General features: G+C 41.3%; 1 long non-coding RNA gene across 1 annotated transcript; it reads left to right on the top strand.

The window, feature by feature from the left end:
* The first annotated feature begins 2,613 nt into the window (after positions 1–2,613).
* Positions 2,614–19,921, top strand: LOC126952260 (uncharacterized). Its single transcript, XR_007724831.1, has 4 exons — positions 2,614–2,971; positions 15,654–15,759; positions 17,405–17,748; positions 18,747–19,921. It is a non-coding gene; the product is annotated as an uncharacterized LOC126952260 (long non-coding RNA).
* The last annotated feature ends 431 nt before the right edge of the window (positions 19,922–20,352 follow it).

The raw sequence follows: 20,352 nt of genomic DNA, 5'->3' as shown, positions 1-20,352 counted from the left end.
ACACCCCCACAGAAGGGCCTGGTAGGATCTACAGACAATTTAAAGCCAAACCGAACTGAGTCACTTACTTAGCTCTTGGAGAGCAGGAGCAAAGAAGAATTATTGGTGGACTGTGGAGAGTTTAAATTACAAGAGAAAACCCTCTTGCAGATATGAATCCCAGCGAGATGGCTGCAGAGGATCTTAGTTTTCAAACAAATTTTCTACTTGAAATAAAAGTGCAGAAAAACATTTTGGTTTCTAATAAAATTGATTGATTTTAATAATAAAACTCTGGGTTTAGATGTTTCTACAATAATATGAGATTCTCGGGGTGACAGACTTCAATTTCCTTAATGCTAACACAAAATTTCCTGGGTCATAGCACCAGGAAGGCAACAACGTGGAGGTGAATGTAATAGTGAGACCTCCCTGTAGATTGCATCAGTCTTCCCTGGACCTCAGTCCCACCTGTGCCCTTCTCGGCCTTCCTGTCCACTGGTCAGGCCCCAGCATCATGCACCCATTCTCCTCAAGGCCTTCAGGCTCCTGTTGCCGCTGCTTTACCAGTGTCAATCCCTGAATCCTGCTCTGCTGTGTTGCTGCTGTTATTGCTGTGGTCACACTATTGTTCTTGACTTACCATGGCAATTTGTCACTGACACACAGATATCACGTCCCAGGGAATTTCTTTTTATAAACTCATAAATTTAAATATAATTGATGCGCTTTAACTTATTGCAGTTATTATTTCCGATATTCAAATGGGAATCCCTGAAAATTGACTCTTGACTCCTTGTGACACAACCATGGTAGTCTTCAACAGTATACTTGTTTTCAGGTAGGACCAGGTGTTAAATGTGCATCTTGCACATCTTTCGCTGAGACCTGGAGCTAGGTACTTCTGTAAGGAGCCCTGACTCTTAGGGGAGCATTGTCTGTGTGTTAGGGATGCTCATTGCTAACAGGTTGCTCTTTGTTTCTAGGCCTTTTCGGGGCCCAAAGCTAGGAGATTAGGGGTAGATCAATGAATGGATCTGTAGATAGATAGATAGATAGATAGATAGATAGATAGATAGATAGATATGTAGATAAAACATCATATTTATAATTGAATGTTTCCAATTCAAATTCTGATTCAGGACTACAGGGCTTTTACTTGATCCCACTTAAATTTACATCTCTTTTCAACCTAAATTGCTGGTTCCCAACAACACTTACATATTACTCACTTGTTTTATACCAGGAAACATATACAATAGTCTCCGAATAACAATAGGAAAACTTTCCATGACAATGTAATTACTGGAAACATTTGAAGTTTGTGTGTGTGTGTGTGTTTCTGCAGTTCCTTTTGTTCTAAGAGTATATCCCACTTGATGTCTGCAGTCAATTCCCATGTTTTAATGTCACTTGAAATACTTTCTCCCAAGAGAATATGCCACCAACTCAATATCTAGTCAGGTTTCATTTTTTTCATTTTGTTTTGAGTTTTAATGATCATATCTTCATACTTAATTGATCAACTATATATTTTGGAGATCCTTTCATACCTGCATATAGAGATATTCTTCGTTTTTTTATAGCTGTGTACTACTGCATTGTGTGAATGTACTATAGTGGAGCGTCCCCTATCGATGGACATTTGAGTTGTTTCTAATACACAAATCATGCTCCGATAGGCAGCCTTGTGAATACATCTTTCCATTTCTTCCAGTACATCTTTGGGATAGATTAGAAACTGTAATGCTAAATCAAAAGTAGCAAGTAGAATGTCTTTTTGCTTGAATAATCATAACATTTATCCTATGCTCTAAGGGTGAAATGATGCCACCTCTTCCCCAAGCCCAGAGAATGAAGAGATGAGCTTCTGGCCCCTGATGTGCCAACAATTATCTCTCCTAGAAGACCAACGGAGCTCTCTTCCCAGTAGAGTTTCTGGAAGAACATTCAAACATGTCCTGATAGAAACAAAGCCAGACCTTGTCTCAAAAAAAAAAAAAAGGAGCAAAAACATTCTACGCAGATCACAATCACAAAAGTTTTCTTAGGAAACCACGCTCCCCCTGGGCAGCTCCCCAGGAAGGTAACCCTGGGCGTTGACCTTGCAATTGGAGGGGTGTTCGTTTTTTAATTACGCTGACAGACATTCAGTGGGAGCTGTACTGCCCCAGGACTAGTGAGCAGGGAGAGGTTTTCCCTGGTGTGCTCAGGCAGGACGTCCCAGGGATCTGGGATAACTGCTGACATAACTGCACGTTCACACGGCTGCCCCTCCCTTCTCCTCTCTGTCTTCTCCAAAACAAATGACCTCGCTGGGATCCTGTTTGCGCTTTACTGACTTCCTGGACCAAAGCAGTGTGCCCGTGAGCACAACAGCTGATCCCTTTCCGAGTGGAGTTTCCTAGCTGGTGCCTGTCCTCTATTGCGTATTTGTTTTCTGAGTGAACACTCACTGGGGTTGTGGCTCCACGAACTGGATTTCAGGAAATCAGCCAAGGCATTCTCTCTCTCTCCATTCCCAGAGAGGCAGAAAGCCTGGGAATGGGTTTGGCAAGAAGGTCTCTGTACCCTGGATCTCCATTGCTTTCAGCACCACCGGCTTTCCCTCCAGCTCAAGTGCAAAACCGGCCATCATTGCTACCTGGGGTGCCTCAGATTCACCCAAGTCCCCCAAGCCAGAGGACATGCTCTCAAGTCTTGTTTCAGAAAGAGGAACCCAAAGGTTGTTAAGGAAGAGAACCAGGATCCTCGGACCCAGGGTTTTCTCACCCCCTGCCCCTGCTCCGGCTGTGGCCTGCCAGACCTCTCCTCTGATTTGCACTTTCCTTTCTGCCAGTGCCTTTGTTTATCTGAGGCGCCAAGATCCCACTGCGAAGTCTGAAAGGAAGACCGGTGGTTCTCGCTTTTCCTCTAGATGCCATGGCTCCCAATGTCCTCTTCTTTCCTCTCAAAGACAATTGGATGTTGTTACTGATTTTCTTGGAATGAGGTCAATGAACATTGTTTTTCCCTAAGAATGTTCTCCTGTGCTTCAGAGACATATTTAGAAGGGCATAAGAACAAGAGGAATCAGTGTGGGTCCCTGCCACTGGCACTCCTCCAAGCTAGCTTTACCCCTTCATGCCAACACCATTTCCTCCCAGGCTTTTCACAGCTTTACAGCCCATCTCAAGTCTTTAACCACTAAGTGAGCTTTAAAGAAAGGAAAAAAGCTTCAAGGGTTCCTGGAAAGGAAAGAACTGGGCACCTCACATTCGGCCTAAGATAGGAGTGACAAGGCAGAAGGTTTGACATTTGCGTCACTGTTCTCTGTCCCACCCACTTACAACTTTATACTTATCCTCCCGAAGTCGCAATCCAGCTTCAATTTTATCTGGAAAGGGTCATTTGGGATACAAAAAGCTGTTCCTCCAATGCCACCAAACAACTGCTGGTGCCCTCTGTTACCATCCGAGAAAAGCTAAACATCTCTCCAGCACAAGTAGACCAGGAATTCCCAACCCCCATCCCATATAAAATCCAAATGATGACGGTAATTGAATGACACAGCGCATTCAATAACCCGCCGTGCCCTTCCTTCACACCTCCAGGGATGATCACACTGACATCTCACCCCATCCGTGGGCTGCCCACAGCCTGGCCATGTCCAGGACTTCTAGTCTCTCTCTCTCTCTAAGAGACAGGGTCTCTTTATGTTGCCCAGGATAGACGTGAACTCCTGGACTCAAGCGACCCTCTTCTCTCAGCCTCCCAAGGAGTTGTGACTATGGTCTCACACCACCATACCCAGCTAAGCTCACTGCACGTGTCAGTGTCTTATCTCCCGTCCCTTCCCTTCTTTGCTTTGTCCTCCCCTCCCCTGCTCTCGCTATTCGCCTTTCCTTCAGTTGCCCACCTACTTCCATGGTCAGAGGCCAGTGCTCTTTGGATCTGACATGTTTTGTGTGGGTCCCAGTGGTTCATAGAAGGCCGGAGGGTCAGACACTTCTGCTCAGTAAGGCGAAGGATGAGAGGATCCATCTTGATCCTTCCCATCAAGGGCTATGGCAACAACTTGTACAAAGAAACCCAAAATAAAGCAACTCCCAAGAGGAGGGGAAAAAAGAAGGTGGCTCCAATTTGCTTCAAGGTGGGAGAATGGGATGAACAAAGACCTACTAGTGGGAAGCTGAGAAACTCTGTGAGGGCTCCTGACTTGGAACAGGATGGATGGATTGAGGGGAGAGTTACTTTACCCCTGGCCTAGCAGGGCACCATGAGCTGAGGAAAATGGCCATGAAGCTTCGGAAGGCTTTGTCTGGCCCATGCTTCTCAGAATTATAATGGTTTTCTTTCCTTACAAGGGAAGTCTAAAATTGGGAAAAGGGAAGCAAAGAGATGCTGTCTAAATCCTAAATGTTAGCAAGAGTTTTCTGCTCTGGAAACTGTGACTCAGATGTGGTAGAGATGAGATGGATGTGTGGCCGTGGTTGCATCCACCAGGAGGTGCAGCCACAGGACCAGGGACAAAAGGCTTCACCTGGAGGGCCCAAGGACAGCAGGCCTCACAAGGAGGGCCCGGGGACAGCACGTCTCACGTGGAGGACCCGGGGACAGCAGGCCTCACGTGGAGGGCCCAGGGACAGCACATCTCACACGGAGGGCCCGGGGACAGCAGGCCTCATGTGGAAGGCCCGGGGACAGCAGGCCTCACGTGGAGGACCGGGGGACAGCAGGCCTCACGTGGAGGACCCGGGGACAGCAGGCCTCACGTGGAGGACCGGGGGACAGCAGGCCTCACGTGGAGGACCCGGGGACAGCAGGCCTCACGTGGAGGACCTACGGACAGCAGGCCTCACGTGGAGGGTCCGGGGACAGCAGGCCTCACGTGGAGGACCGGGGGACAGCAGGTCTCACGTGGAGGGCCCAGGGACAGCAGGCCTCACGGGAGGACCGGGGGACAGCAGGCCTCACGTGGAGGACCGGGGGACAGCAGGCCTCACGTGGAGGACCGGGGGACAGCAGGCCTCACGTGGAGGGCCCGGGGACAGCAGGCCTCACGTGGAGGGCCCGGGGACAGCAGGCCTCACGTGGAGGGCCCGGGGACAGCAGGCCTCACGTGGAGGGCCCGGGGACAGCAGGCCTCACGTGGAGGGCCCGGGGACAGCAGGCCTCACGTGGAGGGCCCGGGGACAGCAGGCCTCACGTGGAGGGCCCGGGGACAGCAGGCTTCACGTGGAGGGCCTGGGGACAGCAGGCCTCATGTAGAGGGCCCCAGCCCCTGCCTAGAAGGAGGCAGGTGGGGAATCAGGAGATTCCCCTGCTGCATCAGGAGAAGCTTCGGTCTTGTTAAAAACAAAGACAGAAAGGAGGACAGGAAGACAATCACGTAGTCACTATATATAAGGTGTTTTCAATCTTCACCTGTTCCAGTTATACTTTGCAGCATGAAAAGTCATTCCAAAACATAGTAGCTTACACTTTGGGAGGCCGAGGTGAGAGGCTCACTGGAGCCCAGGAGTTTGAGACCAGCTTGGGCAAGATAGCGAGAAGCCCTCTCTACAAAAAATAAAAAACTAAAAATATTAGCCAACTGTGGTGGTGCATGCCTGTAGTCCTTCCAACCTGGGAGGCTGAGGCCTGAGGATTAATTGAGTCCAGGAGTTTGAGGCTGCAGTGAGCTATGATTGCACCACTGTACTCAAATGCGGGCAAGAGAGGGAGGGGAGACCCTGTCTTTTAAAAACAACATACAGCAACAAAACCGCCCCAAAACATAGCAGCTTAAAACAGCTACAGTCAAGCTATCTCTCATGGCCTTTGTGGGTCAGGGTTTTGGGAAGCGGTTGGCTGTGCATCTCTCTTCATGTAGTCTCAAAACCTCTCCATGTGGTCTTTACATGGACTAATTTGGGCTTCTCACAACATGGCAGCCTCAGAAAAATCAGACGGCTCACATAGTAGCTGAAGGTTTCAAGAACAAATATTTCAGAAACGTGGTAGAAACTGCATCCCCTCTTTTGACCTTATCTTGGAAGCTGCATAGCATGAATTCTGTTATACTCTACTGGAAAAAACGTTCAGAAAAGCCTGCCCAGTTTCAAGGGGAGGAAACATAGCCCCACCTCTCAGTGAGAAGAGTGTAAAAAGGTCTGCAGACATGTTAAACAGTAGTGACTGACCACCTTTTTTTCTCTTAAAACTAAGTTTCTGTCACCCTGATCTTTTCCCGTTCTTCTGATTGGTGTGTCTTCAGCTTATCCCTTCCGTTCCTCAGAGCAAGATGTTTTTCCCATTGAAATTGTGAGCATGCGAGGTAGCCATGCTTCAGAGAAGGCCCCATGAGGAACCACCCTTTTTGGCGTCCATGCTCTTGTGCCGTCTCCTCCCACACTGCGTCTGGGCTGCACTTGGAGGAAGTGATGCTGTGGGATTTCCAAGGTTAGGGCATAGGAAACCTTGCCGCTTCTACCCGGGCCTTTTGAAAGGCCCTATTCCCTCCTTATTCTAGAGAAAGTCAGCCACCATATATGACATGTAAGCTGAGACCACCATGCATTGAGGAAGCCCAAGTTAGCAACATGGAGGGGACATGTGGAGAAAGCAAGGTATTTGGCCAAACCCCAGAGATTTTGGCCATCCCAGCCCAGGGATCCAGACAGGTAAGCGAAGAAGCCATGTTGGATGTTGAGCTTGGTTGAGCATTCAGAGGACCCCAGTCCAACCACCATGTGATTGCAATCACGTTTGGAAACTCAAAGCGAGAACCACCTGAGTCTAGTTAACCCTCAGAAGCTTCAGAGATAATAATAAGCTGTCATTTGAAGCTCCTAAATTTTTGCGGTGGCTTGTTACACAGCCAGAACATCCAGTTCTAGCAATTCCACGTCAGAATTTCTCCCAAATCTGAATCTCTTAAATTGGCCTTCAACATCACTTCCTTGCTGAGGCAAAGCTTCCTCTCTGGTTTCCGAGCAAGGAGGCACGCTTTAAGGAAGTTGGCCATAGAGGTGATATAAGAAATGCTCATAAGCGACTACAAAATAAAGCAGTAAGGAGGTATGCCGTGAGGTCTGTACAGAAAATAGCTTCCAAGAGAACTCAGAAAAGAGAGGGACAGAATTATTCCAGCCTGGAGTCAGTGGGCCTGAAAAGGAGGTGGCATTGAATTGGACCTTGAACACCAAGTAGAAGTTTGTGGACTTGTTTTGTAGAAGTAGGGAGCTAGTAAGAAGTTTTGAGCAGAAAAGTAATGTGATCAAAAATATGTTTCATAAAAACATTGTTCTGAAAGTGATGGACGTAAAAGGCAATTGCATTTGGAAGACACTAGATGGGGTGGTCAGTGAGCCTGGGGAGACCGGTGAAGAAACTATCATGACAGGCCAGGGAGAAGCAATGAGCCCGCGAATAAGGCTGGCCATGGGACTGAGGTTAAAGAGACTAGGCTTAAGAGATATTCTAGAGGTAGATAAGACTATGAAATACACATAATGACAAAATTATAACCCAAATTCTCCTATTCCCTGAATAAGTGAAAACAAATAATTCCACAGATTTTACTTTCTGGAGAAATGTGGCTTTTCAAATAAAATACCTTTTCAAAGAAATACTTTATGGTTAGGGGGAGAAGAGTAAATTAAATCCCTAACTTTAAATATGTATGATCAGATAATTTTTGTTTTTTTGAACATTTAGGGCCAGTTCTGAAATATTCACTTACAATTTTTGTTACTTACCCGTCCCTCTGGTATGCTAGAGTGTAAGAAGCCTCCAAAAACAATTCAGGGCAAATCATTACTGATTTTTAAAACCTGCAGTGGTCCTTGAAACCCGATGGGTGCTCCAAAGAGTTTTTAAAGTATGAGCTCCCTCTAGTGGCCAAAAATAATCTTTACTGCTTTATCAAATCTGCCACGTATTTATATTTATTTTAATAAGCAGTTTATCTTCTGCTACAACTGAACTTACACTTTCAATTTTTTTCTTGCTTGTTACCAAATAGGCTCCATAATATTCACGATGAATCTCAACATCTAGGATCTAGTATTATTGTTATAATTAGTGATTATCAGTTTTCTATGTGTTTATTGAGTTTCTGACTGTACCAAAATGCAATTATCACCTGATTAATATATCAACTAATTTACTATAAATGTTCTAAGGAAGTAATATTATTATTTATCACCATAAAAAGTACTCATTGGACCATGATCCTTGCTTGGCTCATGCCGATAATCCCAACACTTTGGAAGACCAACGCGGGAACATCACTTAAGGCCAGGAGTTCAAGACCCACCTGGGCAACATACTGAGACCCCCATCTCTATAAAAAAAAGAAAAAGAAAAAAAATTAGCTGAGCATGTTAGTGCACCTGTAGCCCTGACTACTTGGAAGGCTGAGGAGAGAGGATCACTTGAGCCAAGTAGTTTGGGGTTACAGTCAGCTATGATCATGCCACTGCACTCCAGCCTGGGCAACAGAGTGAGACTCTGTCTCTAAATTTAAAAAAAAAAAAAAAACTTTAAAAAGTGTTCATTGATAAATGCATATTCTATCGAAATTAGTTCAATTTGAAACAACTTCAAAGATGTACATTTCCAGATCCCACCATTTCTTAAAGAAAGGGGTCGCCCTCATCAGACATTTTTCCTATTGTCTTAGGAATTAACATCCCCTCTTACTCCTCATTACTTATGCAAATTTCTGCAGCCGGCTTGAATTTCTCCTCAGAAAACGGGTTTTTCTTTTCTATCACACTGTCAGGCTGCAAATTTTCAAACTTTTATGTTCTGCTTCCCTTATAAAACTAAGTGCCTTCAATAGCACCCAAATCACCTCTTGAATACTTTGCTGTTTAGAAATGTCTTTTGCCAGATACCCTAAACCGTCTCTCTCAAGTTCAAAGTTTCACAAATCTCTAGGGCAGTGGCAAAATGCTGCCAGTCTCTTTGCTAAAACATAACAGGAGTCACCTTTGCTCCAGTTCCCAACAAGTTCCTGATCTCCATCTGAGACCATCTCAGCCTGGACCTTATTGTCCATATTGCTATCAGGCTGTTGGTCAAAGCCATTCAACAAGTATCTAGGAGGTTCCAAACTTTCCCACATTTTCCTATCTTCTTCTGAGCCCTCCAAACTGTTTCAACCTCTGCCTATTACTCAGTTCCAAAGTCACTTTCACATTTTCAGGTAGCTTTTAAGCAGCGCCCCACTCTACTGGTACCAATTTACTGTATTTCGCACTGCTGATAAAGACATACCTGAGACTGGGAAGAAAAAGAGGTTTCATTGAACTTACAGTTCCACATGACTGGGAAGGCCTCAGAATCAAGGCAGGAGGTGAAAGACACTTCTTAAATGGCAGCAGCAAGAGCAAACGAAGATACAAAAGTGGAAACCCTTGATAAAACCATCACATCTCATGAGGCGTATTCACTACCACAAGAACAGCATGGGAAACCACCCCTATGATTCAAGTTATCTCCCACTAGGTCCCTCCCACAACACGTGGAGATTACGGGCACACAATTCAAGATGAGATTTGGGTAGGGACACAGCCACACCATATCACTAATTTAGGACAGATGCATCGTTGCGATTGTAAGAATCAAACCAGAGCTATAACTTACACAGCTTCTGTCACATGGTAGATGTTCTATAAATGCTTACTGTATTTGATTTGAACCTTGTTTCAAAAGCCCTTATTCACATTTTTTTAAAAGTTGTAGAAAGTAATTTGATCACCTTTCTTTCCATCTTTCTAGTTGGCATTTCATGGGTGGTTCCACTGAAAAGCAATCAACTTTGATATTGTTTGAATATGTGTCCCCTCCAAATCTCATGTTGAAATGTAATCCCCAATGTTAGAGCGGGGAGCCTGGTGAAAGATGATTGGGTCATGCGGGCAGATTTCTCATGAAGGGTTTAGCATCATCCCCTTAGTACTGTCCTCTTGATACTGAGTGAGTTCTCCTGAGATATGGTCATTTAGAAGTGGATGGCACTGGCCCGGCGCGGTGGCTCACGCCTGTAATCCCAGCACTTTGGGAGACCGAGGCGGGCAAATCACGAGGTCCAGAGATCGAGACCATCCTGGCTAACATAGTAAAACCCCACCTCTACTAAAAATACAAAAAATTAGCCAGGCGTGGTGGTGGGCGCCTGTAGTCCCAGCTACTCAGGAGGCTGAGGCAGGAGAATGGCGTGAACCCGGGAGGCAGAGCTTGCAGTGAGCCCAGATCGCGCCACTGCACTCCAGCCTGGGGGACAGAGCGAGACTCCGTCTCAAAAAAAAAAAAAAAAAAAAAAAAAACTGTATGGCACCTACCCGCTCACCCTCTCTCTAGCCTGTGCTGCTGCCATGTAAGACTGTAAGGCGCCTGCTCCCCTTCACCTTCCACCAAGATTGGAAGCTTCCTGGGACCTCCCCAGAAGCAGGTGCTTGTGCTATGCTTCCTGTACAGCCTGCAGAACCATGAGCCAATTAAAACTCTTTTCTCATAAATTACCCAGTCTCAGGCATTTCTTTATACCAATGCAAGAATGGTCTAATACAACTTCATACCTTATGACATTGATCATTAGTTTTCCATCTTGCTGAGTAGAATTGTTCTTACTTGGGGTTTCTAAAGTTAATCTCAGCTTAAATGAACACATGCTAGACTTTATAGCTTCACTTATTTGAATTTTGAAGACAAGCATTTAATTATATATGTTGATCAATGTTGATAAACATACTGGATAATGTAAGGGAAAGAGGAGAGAAACAAATTCTCTAATAGGAGTTTAGTTTAACCTTTCCTAAAGTTTACAAAAAAAATCTTAGAACATCAAAAGTCTGTCCAAAAAAATTTGTGAGCAACCTTCTATTTCCCAGGCACTCCCAGAAGCACAAGGGACAAAGAAATAAGTAATATATAGTTCTTACTCTAAATGAGAAATTTTTTTCATTCAAACAGTAACAGTTATTTTTGGTAAAATAAACTCACACAATGAAACCACAATCTTTTCTAGTCTCATAAATTAATTAGCTAAAAAAATACAAAAGTATTTCTATAACAATTCTTTCAAATTTAATTACCAGATTAAGAATATTCCTTTGGATATTCTAGTTCCATGATTGCTAACATTATTAATAAAACTTAACATAATTTAATCTATATAATATTCTGACTCATTGGTTCTAATTTAAGACTTCTGAAAACTCAATAAGAAAACCAATTTGTAGCTGTTTTTATACAAACTGCCTCAATCATTTCAATACATTGTTATCACTGTATCAGGGAGAGAAATAAGAATCTATTTTTACTGAATAGAAATGTATTTAAAATAATATTGGCTGGGCCCGGTGGCTCAAGCCTGTAATCCCAGCACTTTGGGAGGCCAAGACCGGCAGATCATGAGGTCAGGAAATCGAGACCATCCTGACTAACACGGTGAAACCCCGTCTCTACTAAAAAATACAAAAAACTAGCCGGGCATGGCGGCAGGCGCCTGTAGTCCCAGCTACTCAGGAGGCTGAGGCAGGAGAATGGCGTGAACCCAGGAGGTGGAGCTTGCAGTGAGCTGAGATTTGGTCACTGCACTCCAGCCTGGGCGAGAGAGCGAGACTCCATCTCAAAAATAAATAAATAAATAAATAAATAAATAAATAAATAAATAAATAATATTGCCCTCACTCTCTCCTTATAAATCATAAAAGAAAAGGTGAGATGTGAGCTTTTCATTGTTTAGCCAATAAGATAGGTATTTAATGGTATGGTTGTAATTTGTAATTCTCTGGCTACCAAAAGATTTTTGTACCTTTTATGTATTTATTAGCCATTTGATTTCTTCTTTTGTAACATACATATTTAGGTCTTCTAACCATTTTGCTTATTGATTTATACTAATATTTATATATTTTGAATACCAGGGGTTTTTTGGATATATGTGCTATAAATACTTTCTCTGTTCTGTTTGTTTTTTTATTTTTGTTTTTAGTTTTTAAAGAAACAGACAGTTTAAATTTACCTTCTGAAAAAGTATGTAGCCTTTTGCTTTGGAAAGCTATTTTTACTGGATATAGAATTTTAGCTGGGTAGTCTTTTTCTTTCAATATTTTAAAGATGCTGCCTCACTCTCTCTTGGTTTCCGTTGCTTCTAATGAGGTATCTGGTGTCATTTTTATATAATATTTGTTTCTCTGTACATAATGTATATTCCTTCTAGCTGCTCTTAAGATTTTTATCTTTCTCACTGGTTTCAAGCAATTTGATCATTATATTTCTTGTAATATTTTCTTCAGGTTTCTTGTGCTAGGGATTCTTTGAGCTTCCTGAATCTGTAGACCCATAGTTTTCATCACATTTTAAATTTTTTCAGTTGTTATTATATTTCCTTCATTATTTTTTCTACCCTCACGCTCCTCCTTCAGAAGCTATTATTACAGGTTTATTAGCTGTATTAGTTCATTTTCACACTGCTGTAAAGAACTGCCTGAGACTGGGTAATTTGTAAAGAAAAGATATTCTTCTCACTGTTCTGCATGGCTGCGGAGGCCTCAGGAAACTTACAATTGTGGCAGAATGTGAAGGGGAAGCAAAGACACCTTCACATGGTGGCAGGAAAGAGAGAGCTTGTGAGAGCTCAGGAAAAACTACCATTTATAAAACCATAAGATCTCGTGAGAATTCACTCAGTGTCACAAGAACAGCATGGGGAAAACCACCCCCATGATCCAATCACCTCCCACTAGGTCTCTCCCTTGACATATGGGTATTACAATTCAAGATTAGATTTGGTTGGGGACTCAAAGCCAAACCACAGTATTAGGCTACTTAATGCTATCCCACAGTTTAATAATGCTCTCTTTATCTTTTTTCAGTCTTTCTCTCTTTGTCACATTTTGAATAGTTTTGATTCCTATGTCTTCAAGTTCACTAATCTTTTTTCTGCAGTATTTGATCTGATTTTAGTCCTATCCATTATTATATATCCTAGACATCGTATTTTTCATCTGTTGAAGTTATGTTTGGATCTTTTTTATGTCTTTAATGTCATCATACAACATGCTCAATCTTTCCTCTACATTTTTTCCACTTGTTGAATTGAAAAAGCCATTTTCTATCTTCTTAAACATGTTTTATATGTTTCTTCTTATAACTATTTTAATGTCCCTATTTACACACCTAATTTACCACTTGTATAATTTATGGATCCGTCTCTACTGACCAGATTTTTTTTCTCCTTATTTTGGATGCAAAATAAGAAGAAAATTGTCTTATTTTTTCATTGTCTTATTTGCCAGACATTGTGAATTTTACCTTGTTAGAGGCTAGATTTTTGTATATCTATAAAAAATCTTAAGCTTTGTTCCAAAAGTCAGGAAATTTATAGAAACAGCTTGACTTTCTCTTGACCTCCTTTTAAGTTTTGTTATATGAGATCAAAGCAGCCATTAGTCTAGAGTTGATTTTTTCCAACTATAGACGATGCCCTTCTGAGAACTCTACCTGTTGCTACATTAATTATGGGGTTTTGTAATCTGACTGATAAAAATACAAACTACTTCCAGCCCTATTTGAGATCCAAGTACTGTTTCCTCTGATACTTTTGGATGGCTCTTTCTCCCACCTCACCCATTAAGTTACATGTATATGCTGATCAGTATATAGTTGAAGACTTAGCTACAGATACCTGAAATTCTCTCTCTCTGTATAGCTCTGTCCTCTCCAGTACTCTGTTCTATGAAGTCAAGCCATTTTGATCTTCTGAGACTCCCAGCTCCAACTCCTCAGCTCAGAAAGACCACTGGGTTGCATCTGGATTTCTCCTTCCGTGCACTGTGGCCTGCAAACTGTCTCCAGAAAGTAAGCTGGAGCAATCACAGGTGTATTAATTTGCTGGGGTGGCCATAACAAGATACCCACAGATTGGGTATTAAAACCACAGCTTTAACAACAGAAATGTATTTTCTCACAGTTCTGAAGGCTAGATGCCCAAGATTAAGATGTAAGGTTTTGTTTCTGCTAAGGTCTCCCTTCTTGGCTTGTAGATGGCCACCTTCTTACTGTGTCCTGACATGATCATTTATCTATATGTGGGTGTGCACCCCTGTAATCTCCTTATTTGTCCAAATTTCTCTTCTTATAAGGACATCGGCCAGGCCAGACTAGGGCCCACCTTAGTGGCCTCATTTTAACTTAATCATCTTTTTAAAGGCCCTGTCTCCAAATACCATCACATTCTGAGGTACTGGGGGCTAAGGCTTCAACATACTAACTATAGAGGAATACAATTCAGTCTATAACAGTAATGCTGCCCTCATTCTGTTTTTCCTGTCTCCCATGGATCACTCTTCGGCACAGCCCGATGTCTGATAACTATTGTTTCATATATTTGCCTAGTTTTTAGTTGGTTTGGGGGAGAGGGTAAATCTGGCACTATATTATACCATCTTGGTTGGAAGCAGAAGACTGAAACAATTTTAAAGTACTACAATTTGTTAACCTTTTTCTTGCTTACCCTAAGATACAAAGATATTATTTTCTTCTTTTTTCAAAGATTTATAGTTTTGCCTTTCTTGCTTAAGTTTTTAATTCATGTGGAATTGATTTTTGAGCATAGAGTAAGATTGAGGTCCAATTACATTTTTCCCATAAGGATATATAATTGTTTCAGCAATATTTAGTGAAAAGTCCATCTACTTTTCCCTTTGCTATGAAGTACATTCTTATAATAAGTCAAATGTTCATAAATGTACAGTCGATTTTTGAGTCCTCTTTTCCATTGGTCTAATAATTTATTCCTGACCAATTGTGTATGGTCTTAATTACAAAAAGTAAAAAGTTTGATAATACCAATTATTGATGAGTTACAAATGAAAAGAAATATTCATACAATGCTACTGAGAATATAATTCAGTACAACTGCTGTATTAGTGTACTAGGGCTGCTATAACACATTATCATAAACCAAGTGGCTTAAAACAATAGAAAGTTATTGTCTTACAGTTCTGGAGGCTAAAAGCCTAATATCAAAGTATTGGTAGGACCGTACTCCCTCCAAAGGCTCTAAGGACAAATTCTTCCTTGTCTCTTCTAGCTTTTGTGGTTGGTGGCAATGTAGCTAGCTGCATCGTTTCAATCTCTGCCTCTGTCTCTACATGGCCATATTCCCCTCTGAGTGTGTCTTCTCTGTTCCAAATCATTTTCTCCTTATGAGGACACCAGTCAATGGATTTAGGACACTCCCTAATCCAATATGACTTCTTCCTAACTTGATTGTATCTGTTATATCATACAGTCATATCATCAACACCACAATCAAGATGTAGGACATCTCCATCATCTCAAAAACTTTCCCGATGCCCCTTTGCAGTCAACTCTGTCTAAATTCTGGCCACAGACAAGCACTGATTTTCTTTTTGTTGCTATAGTTTTGTCCTTTCTGAAATTTTATATAGGTGAAATCAATTACGGTAGGTAGTCTTTTTATATGGTTTCTTTCAATTAGCATAACATTTCTCAGGATCATCGAAGTTGTTGTCTGTATCAGCGGTGTATTCCTTTTATAAAAATTTATTACAATATATTGAATTTCCAACAATGGACATTTGCATTGTTTCTCTTTTGCTTCTATGAACAGTGTTACTATGAACATTTGCATACAAGTCTTTGTATAAACTTATGTTTTCATTTTTCTTCAGTAAATACCCAGCAGTGGGATTGCTGGATCATATGAAAATGCCAGACTATATTTCATCAGCAACATCTGAGAGTTCCAGTTGCTCTACACCCTAACACTTACTATTGGTCAGTCTTTTTAATTTTAGCCATACTAGGGGGTGTGTAGTTGCGTATTGTTTGGTCTGAATTTGCATTTCCCTACTGACTAATTGTGTTGAGCTTCTTTTCACAGTGTCTATTAACTATTACTATATCTTTCCTTGGTGAAATACCTGTTTAAGTGTTTTGCCTTCTTTTCAATTGTGTTGTTTGTCTTAGTAAGTTATAAGGGTTTACTACAAATCTGGTTACAAGTCCTTTGTCAGATGTTTTGCAAACATTTTCTACAACTCTATGGCTTGCCGTTTTGTTTTCTTAACTGTGCTTTTCTAAGAATTTTTTTAAAATTTTGAAATGACATACGTCTTCCTTGTTATTTTTGCAAGCTCCTTAAGGTCAGAAATTGTGACTTACATGTTTGAAGTACGTAGTATATAATAGGCACCTGTAAATATTTAGTGACTATAATTAGTAACATTCTGAGGCCAATTATGTGGTAGTCACTGTGATTAGTGCTTCAAATTTTTGCTTGCATTCTACCATCACGTACCTATAAGTAGATATTCTTACCCTCATTTTGCTGTTGAGTAAATGAAGCCGCAGACAGGCTTCGTAGCTTGACTAAGGTTGCACAACTAGTAAGGGATAGGGCCAGACTCCAAACCTGGGTCTACTTGACTTTAAAGTCCATACTCTTAGCCACATGATGATACCACCTTTTGTTGACTAATGAATGAGTGAGTGAATGAATGAATTCTACCTTATTTGTTCTTAAAGATTATGTGTTTATGTGCATATGTATTTGTATTTACTTTTCTACACATTAAAACTCTCTGCAACAATACAAGGAACTAAAAAACACAGTTAGCCATGGTGGTAAGGAAGAGTTGGGAAAGCAAAATAGGAAAGAAAGTTTATATACGTCTTTTTTTTAATTTTTAGACAATGTGAACGTATTATGTACTACATTCAAAGTATTGAGTAAAAACAATAAAGTCCCATATTAAAATAATGGTTTGTATTATAAATCAATAGAAAAACAGTTTGCACGTTTAATTGAGGAAGCAATTGTTAACGATTCTTAGACCGGGCTCAGTGGTTCACACCTATAATCCCAACACTTCAAGAAGCCGAGTTGGCTGGATCTCTTGAGCTCAGGAGTTCAAGACTAGCCTGGGCAAGATGGTGAAATCCAGCTCAACAAAAAATACAAAAATTAGCCGGGTGTAGTGGCATGTGCCTGTAGTCCCAGCTACTTGGGAGGCTGAGGTGGGAGGATCACTTGAGCCCAGGAGGTTGAGGCTGCAGTGAGCCAAGATTGTGCCACTGCACTCCAGCCTGGACAATAGAATGTGACCCTGCCTCAAAAAAAAAAAAAAGGCAAAATAAAAACAACTCTCAGAATAAGAGAAAGGTTGATTTCTGTGGAGAATTTCCTTTAGGGAATTTTAAAATTTCCAAGGCCCAACATGTGACTTTAGATATGTGCACAGATCCAGGCCAGGAGCAGTGCCTGTGGCTTTAGAATTCACATCTTCATTCAGTGAATTGTGTAGTAGCTCTGGTGTCTGGCAGCCAAGCCCATCTTACTGTGCACTCTTGGCCCTTAGCAGGTGAGGCATTGGTTACTGTTGAAAACATGGGGTTATTGACATAGAGTTTCTACTTGTAGTCAATCGCTGCCTGGATTCACAGAAGGGCAAATTACAATGCATTTTGAAAGACTGGTCTACAGTCAAATACCAGTTATCACAGACTTCACTGGCCTTAATGAGGAGGCTGAGATGGATTTAATTACTGGGACACGCAACGCTTACACCAAACTCTTCGATTCTCAACTTGGAAAAGCAAATGTGGATACAGATGAGTGTGGACATGGCTTCAGTAGGAAATGTCAAGTTTGTTCATCACTCTGAAGTTTCTTCAGCTGCCACAGAAACTGCACCCTCCCTCCCGACTGGTTGGTGATCTTGCTTTGCTCCCAAGAAGGTATTTTCTGCTGACCTGATAGATCAGGTAAGAGAGTAGCAATGTGTCTTTTGTCCTCTGCCTCCAGTTCCCTGGCTGCCTGCATTGCTGCATTTGTTATCTGTGGATTGAAAGTGACACCACTCTCGAGGAGGGTGAACGCAGAGGTGTATGCACAGCTAGTACCAGTAACACCCCTAGAATGAGCCAAGAGAAGATGAGGGAAGGAGGAAAGGGAGCCTTAGGCATGGGCCTACGAAAAAGGTCGGGGGTTACTTATGTAGGAGGTATGGATGGTGAAGCTGGATCTCTTCTTACCTGTGGTGAGCATACCATACCGGACAACCCAGGGCCTACATTGTAGAGGGTGCACTCTGTGCATGCAATGCATTTTGTCAACAGAAAGCTCTGTGTAAAAGTCTTAAAGCAACTCCTTAGAAATCCTGTTTCATTATTAGTTTAGAAGGAATCAAAAATGGAAATGTGGCAAGAGCTGTAATGGGTATTAAAAGCCCCCGCTGGCAGTGCTGGGTCTTAGCTCCCTCCAATGGTGATCCTCTTCAAATAAGGAGTCTTGAGCCAAAAATCCACCCTTCCTGTTAAATAAATGTTTATAGTCATTATTTTATTATAAAAGTGATAATAGCTTGACAGTACAGCAAAGCACAATGAAAGATAAATGCATGTAAATAGTATAATGCAGTAATTAAAAGCCTGGTAAAAATCTCAACTCTGTCACTTAATAACCTAAATCACGTAATAGCTTTGTGCCTCAATCTTCTAAAAAGTGGAAATAATACTGATAATAATAACAGTAATAGTGTTTGCCTTCATGATATTATTGTGGAGAAGAAACAAGTTACTATAGATAAAGTATGTAACATAGTATCAGGCAACAGGAAGCATACAATAATTCGTTGTGGTTGGGTTATGATTATTGTTGTTGCTATTATTGTTATTATGACACTAACATTATCTACAACTTTCTATATTTCATCTGTTAACAAACATTTCAATATAAAATCTGATCCTACTCCATGACTCAGACCTTTGTCATTTTGATTGAAAATATGTTTACCTGCTGGTCCCCAGTCTCACTCTTCTGCACCTCAGATCAACTGAGTGTATATTCAGAGGTAAGTATGTGGTAAGTATGCTTGTCATTTACATTATCTGTCAGCATGAGTATTGGTTTCCTAGAAACCTAATATTGAAAACACTTAGCATTGCTAAAAGCATTAAATGAAATAAAGACTCAATATAGCTGCACTAATCTGTGCTTTCTAAATTTACTGATGGAAGTGAAGAAAGTAGGTTGGCATGGAGTTTGTACAATTTATGGATCACACTGATCTGAATTCAGACAGTGTGTGCTCAGATAAAAATATTGTTTCCTTCCATGAGGTTTCCAATTTTGCAGAGAAGAATACCTCTGTTTAGTTCATTACTTAACACAATGGGTGGCCTTGCATTCTGGAAGTGAAATGACACAAGAATGTCTTCACTGCATTATCCAGAGGTAAAGATTCTCTGGCACAAAATCACAACCAAGGTGGGGTCTCAAAACTATAGAACAAATGGCAGCAGCCATGCAGCCAGCCTTGGTTCGGGTGGGCTGTAGAAGTAGAGGTTGTCCTCGTGTGATCAGCACTGACTTCCTGTTGTGGCCACACGGACAGAGATGAGATGGCAGAAAGCAGGAAAGAAACCAGAGCTGCAATTGACAGGTGACTGGTCAAAGTTGAAGGGACAGAGACTACACCAAAGACTTCTCAGAAAATACTTGCCTAGGAGGCTCTTGGAAAGATACTCAGAGTTGCTAAACATATCCTGTTACTAGGAAAACGAGAGTTTTATCTTTCTCTTATTCAAAAAGAAAAAACAAAAAGAAAATTAGTGCTCTTAAGAAAAGGTATTTTAATGTCATCCATTATAAAATTAGAAAACCTTGAAAAGCAAATGTTTCTTCTGACCATTTACATTGAGCTTCTTTCATAATCTCATATGCAACCTTGTGGATTGAAGGTGGAGAGTCCTTAGGATCACCCAGGAACATCTCTCTCTGCTCCCCCTGCTACGCAGGAGGAGATTTGAAACCACATGTGTCTACTTCATTTCTGTCACTGGTAAGACAGTGTCATATGCTTTGTAGGTAACTCAAATATATTGTAGGTAACTCATAGATGTTGATTGAATTAATGTTTAATAAAATGAGATCACCAGTTCTGCTGTTATCGTCATCCTCATTTCAATTCACTGAACTTTGTACCAAAGCCAAATATATTATTAAAAAAATAGAAAAAACAAGAAACTTCTGAAAAATTAATACAATCTAAATAATAATCATTAAAAAGTTGGTAAATTATGGTAAAATGGCATACTATGCAGTCATTAAAGAGACAATGTTGCTCTATATTTATTTACATAGAATATTATCCTTGGGCAAAAAACTTATTTAAAAAATAGAAGCAGTTTAAAATATGTTTGATATAATGCCTTTTGTTAAAAAAAAAAAAAAAAAAAAAACCATGTATGGGTATATGTGTAAAAATGTGTATGGTTGTGTGTGTTTGTAAATAGGAAATAATTGGAAGATATCCAACACAAGTTTCCATGGATGAGATGGGAGGCAGATGATAAGTGATATTTGTT

This window comes from Macaca thibetana, chromosome 4, assembly GCF_024542745.1.
Source record: "Macaca thibetana thibetana isolate TM-01 chromosome 4, ASM2454274v1, whole genome shotgun sequence".
Taxonomy (NCBI): Eukaryota; Metazoa; Chordata; class Mammalia; order Primates; family Cercopithecidae; genus Macaca; species Macaca thibetana.
Note: the sequence above shows the minus strand (reverse complement) of the source record. Positions and strands in the feature narration are given on the sequence as shown.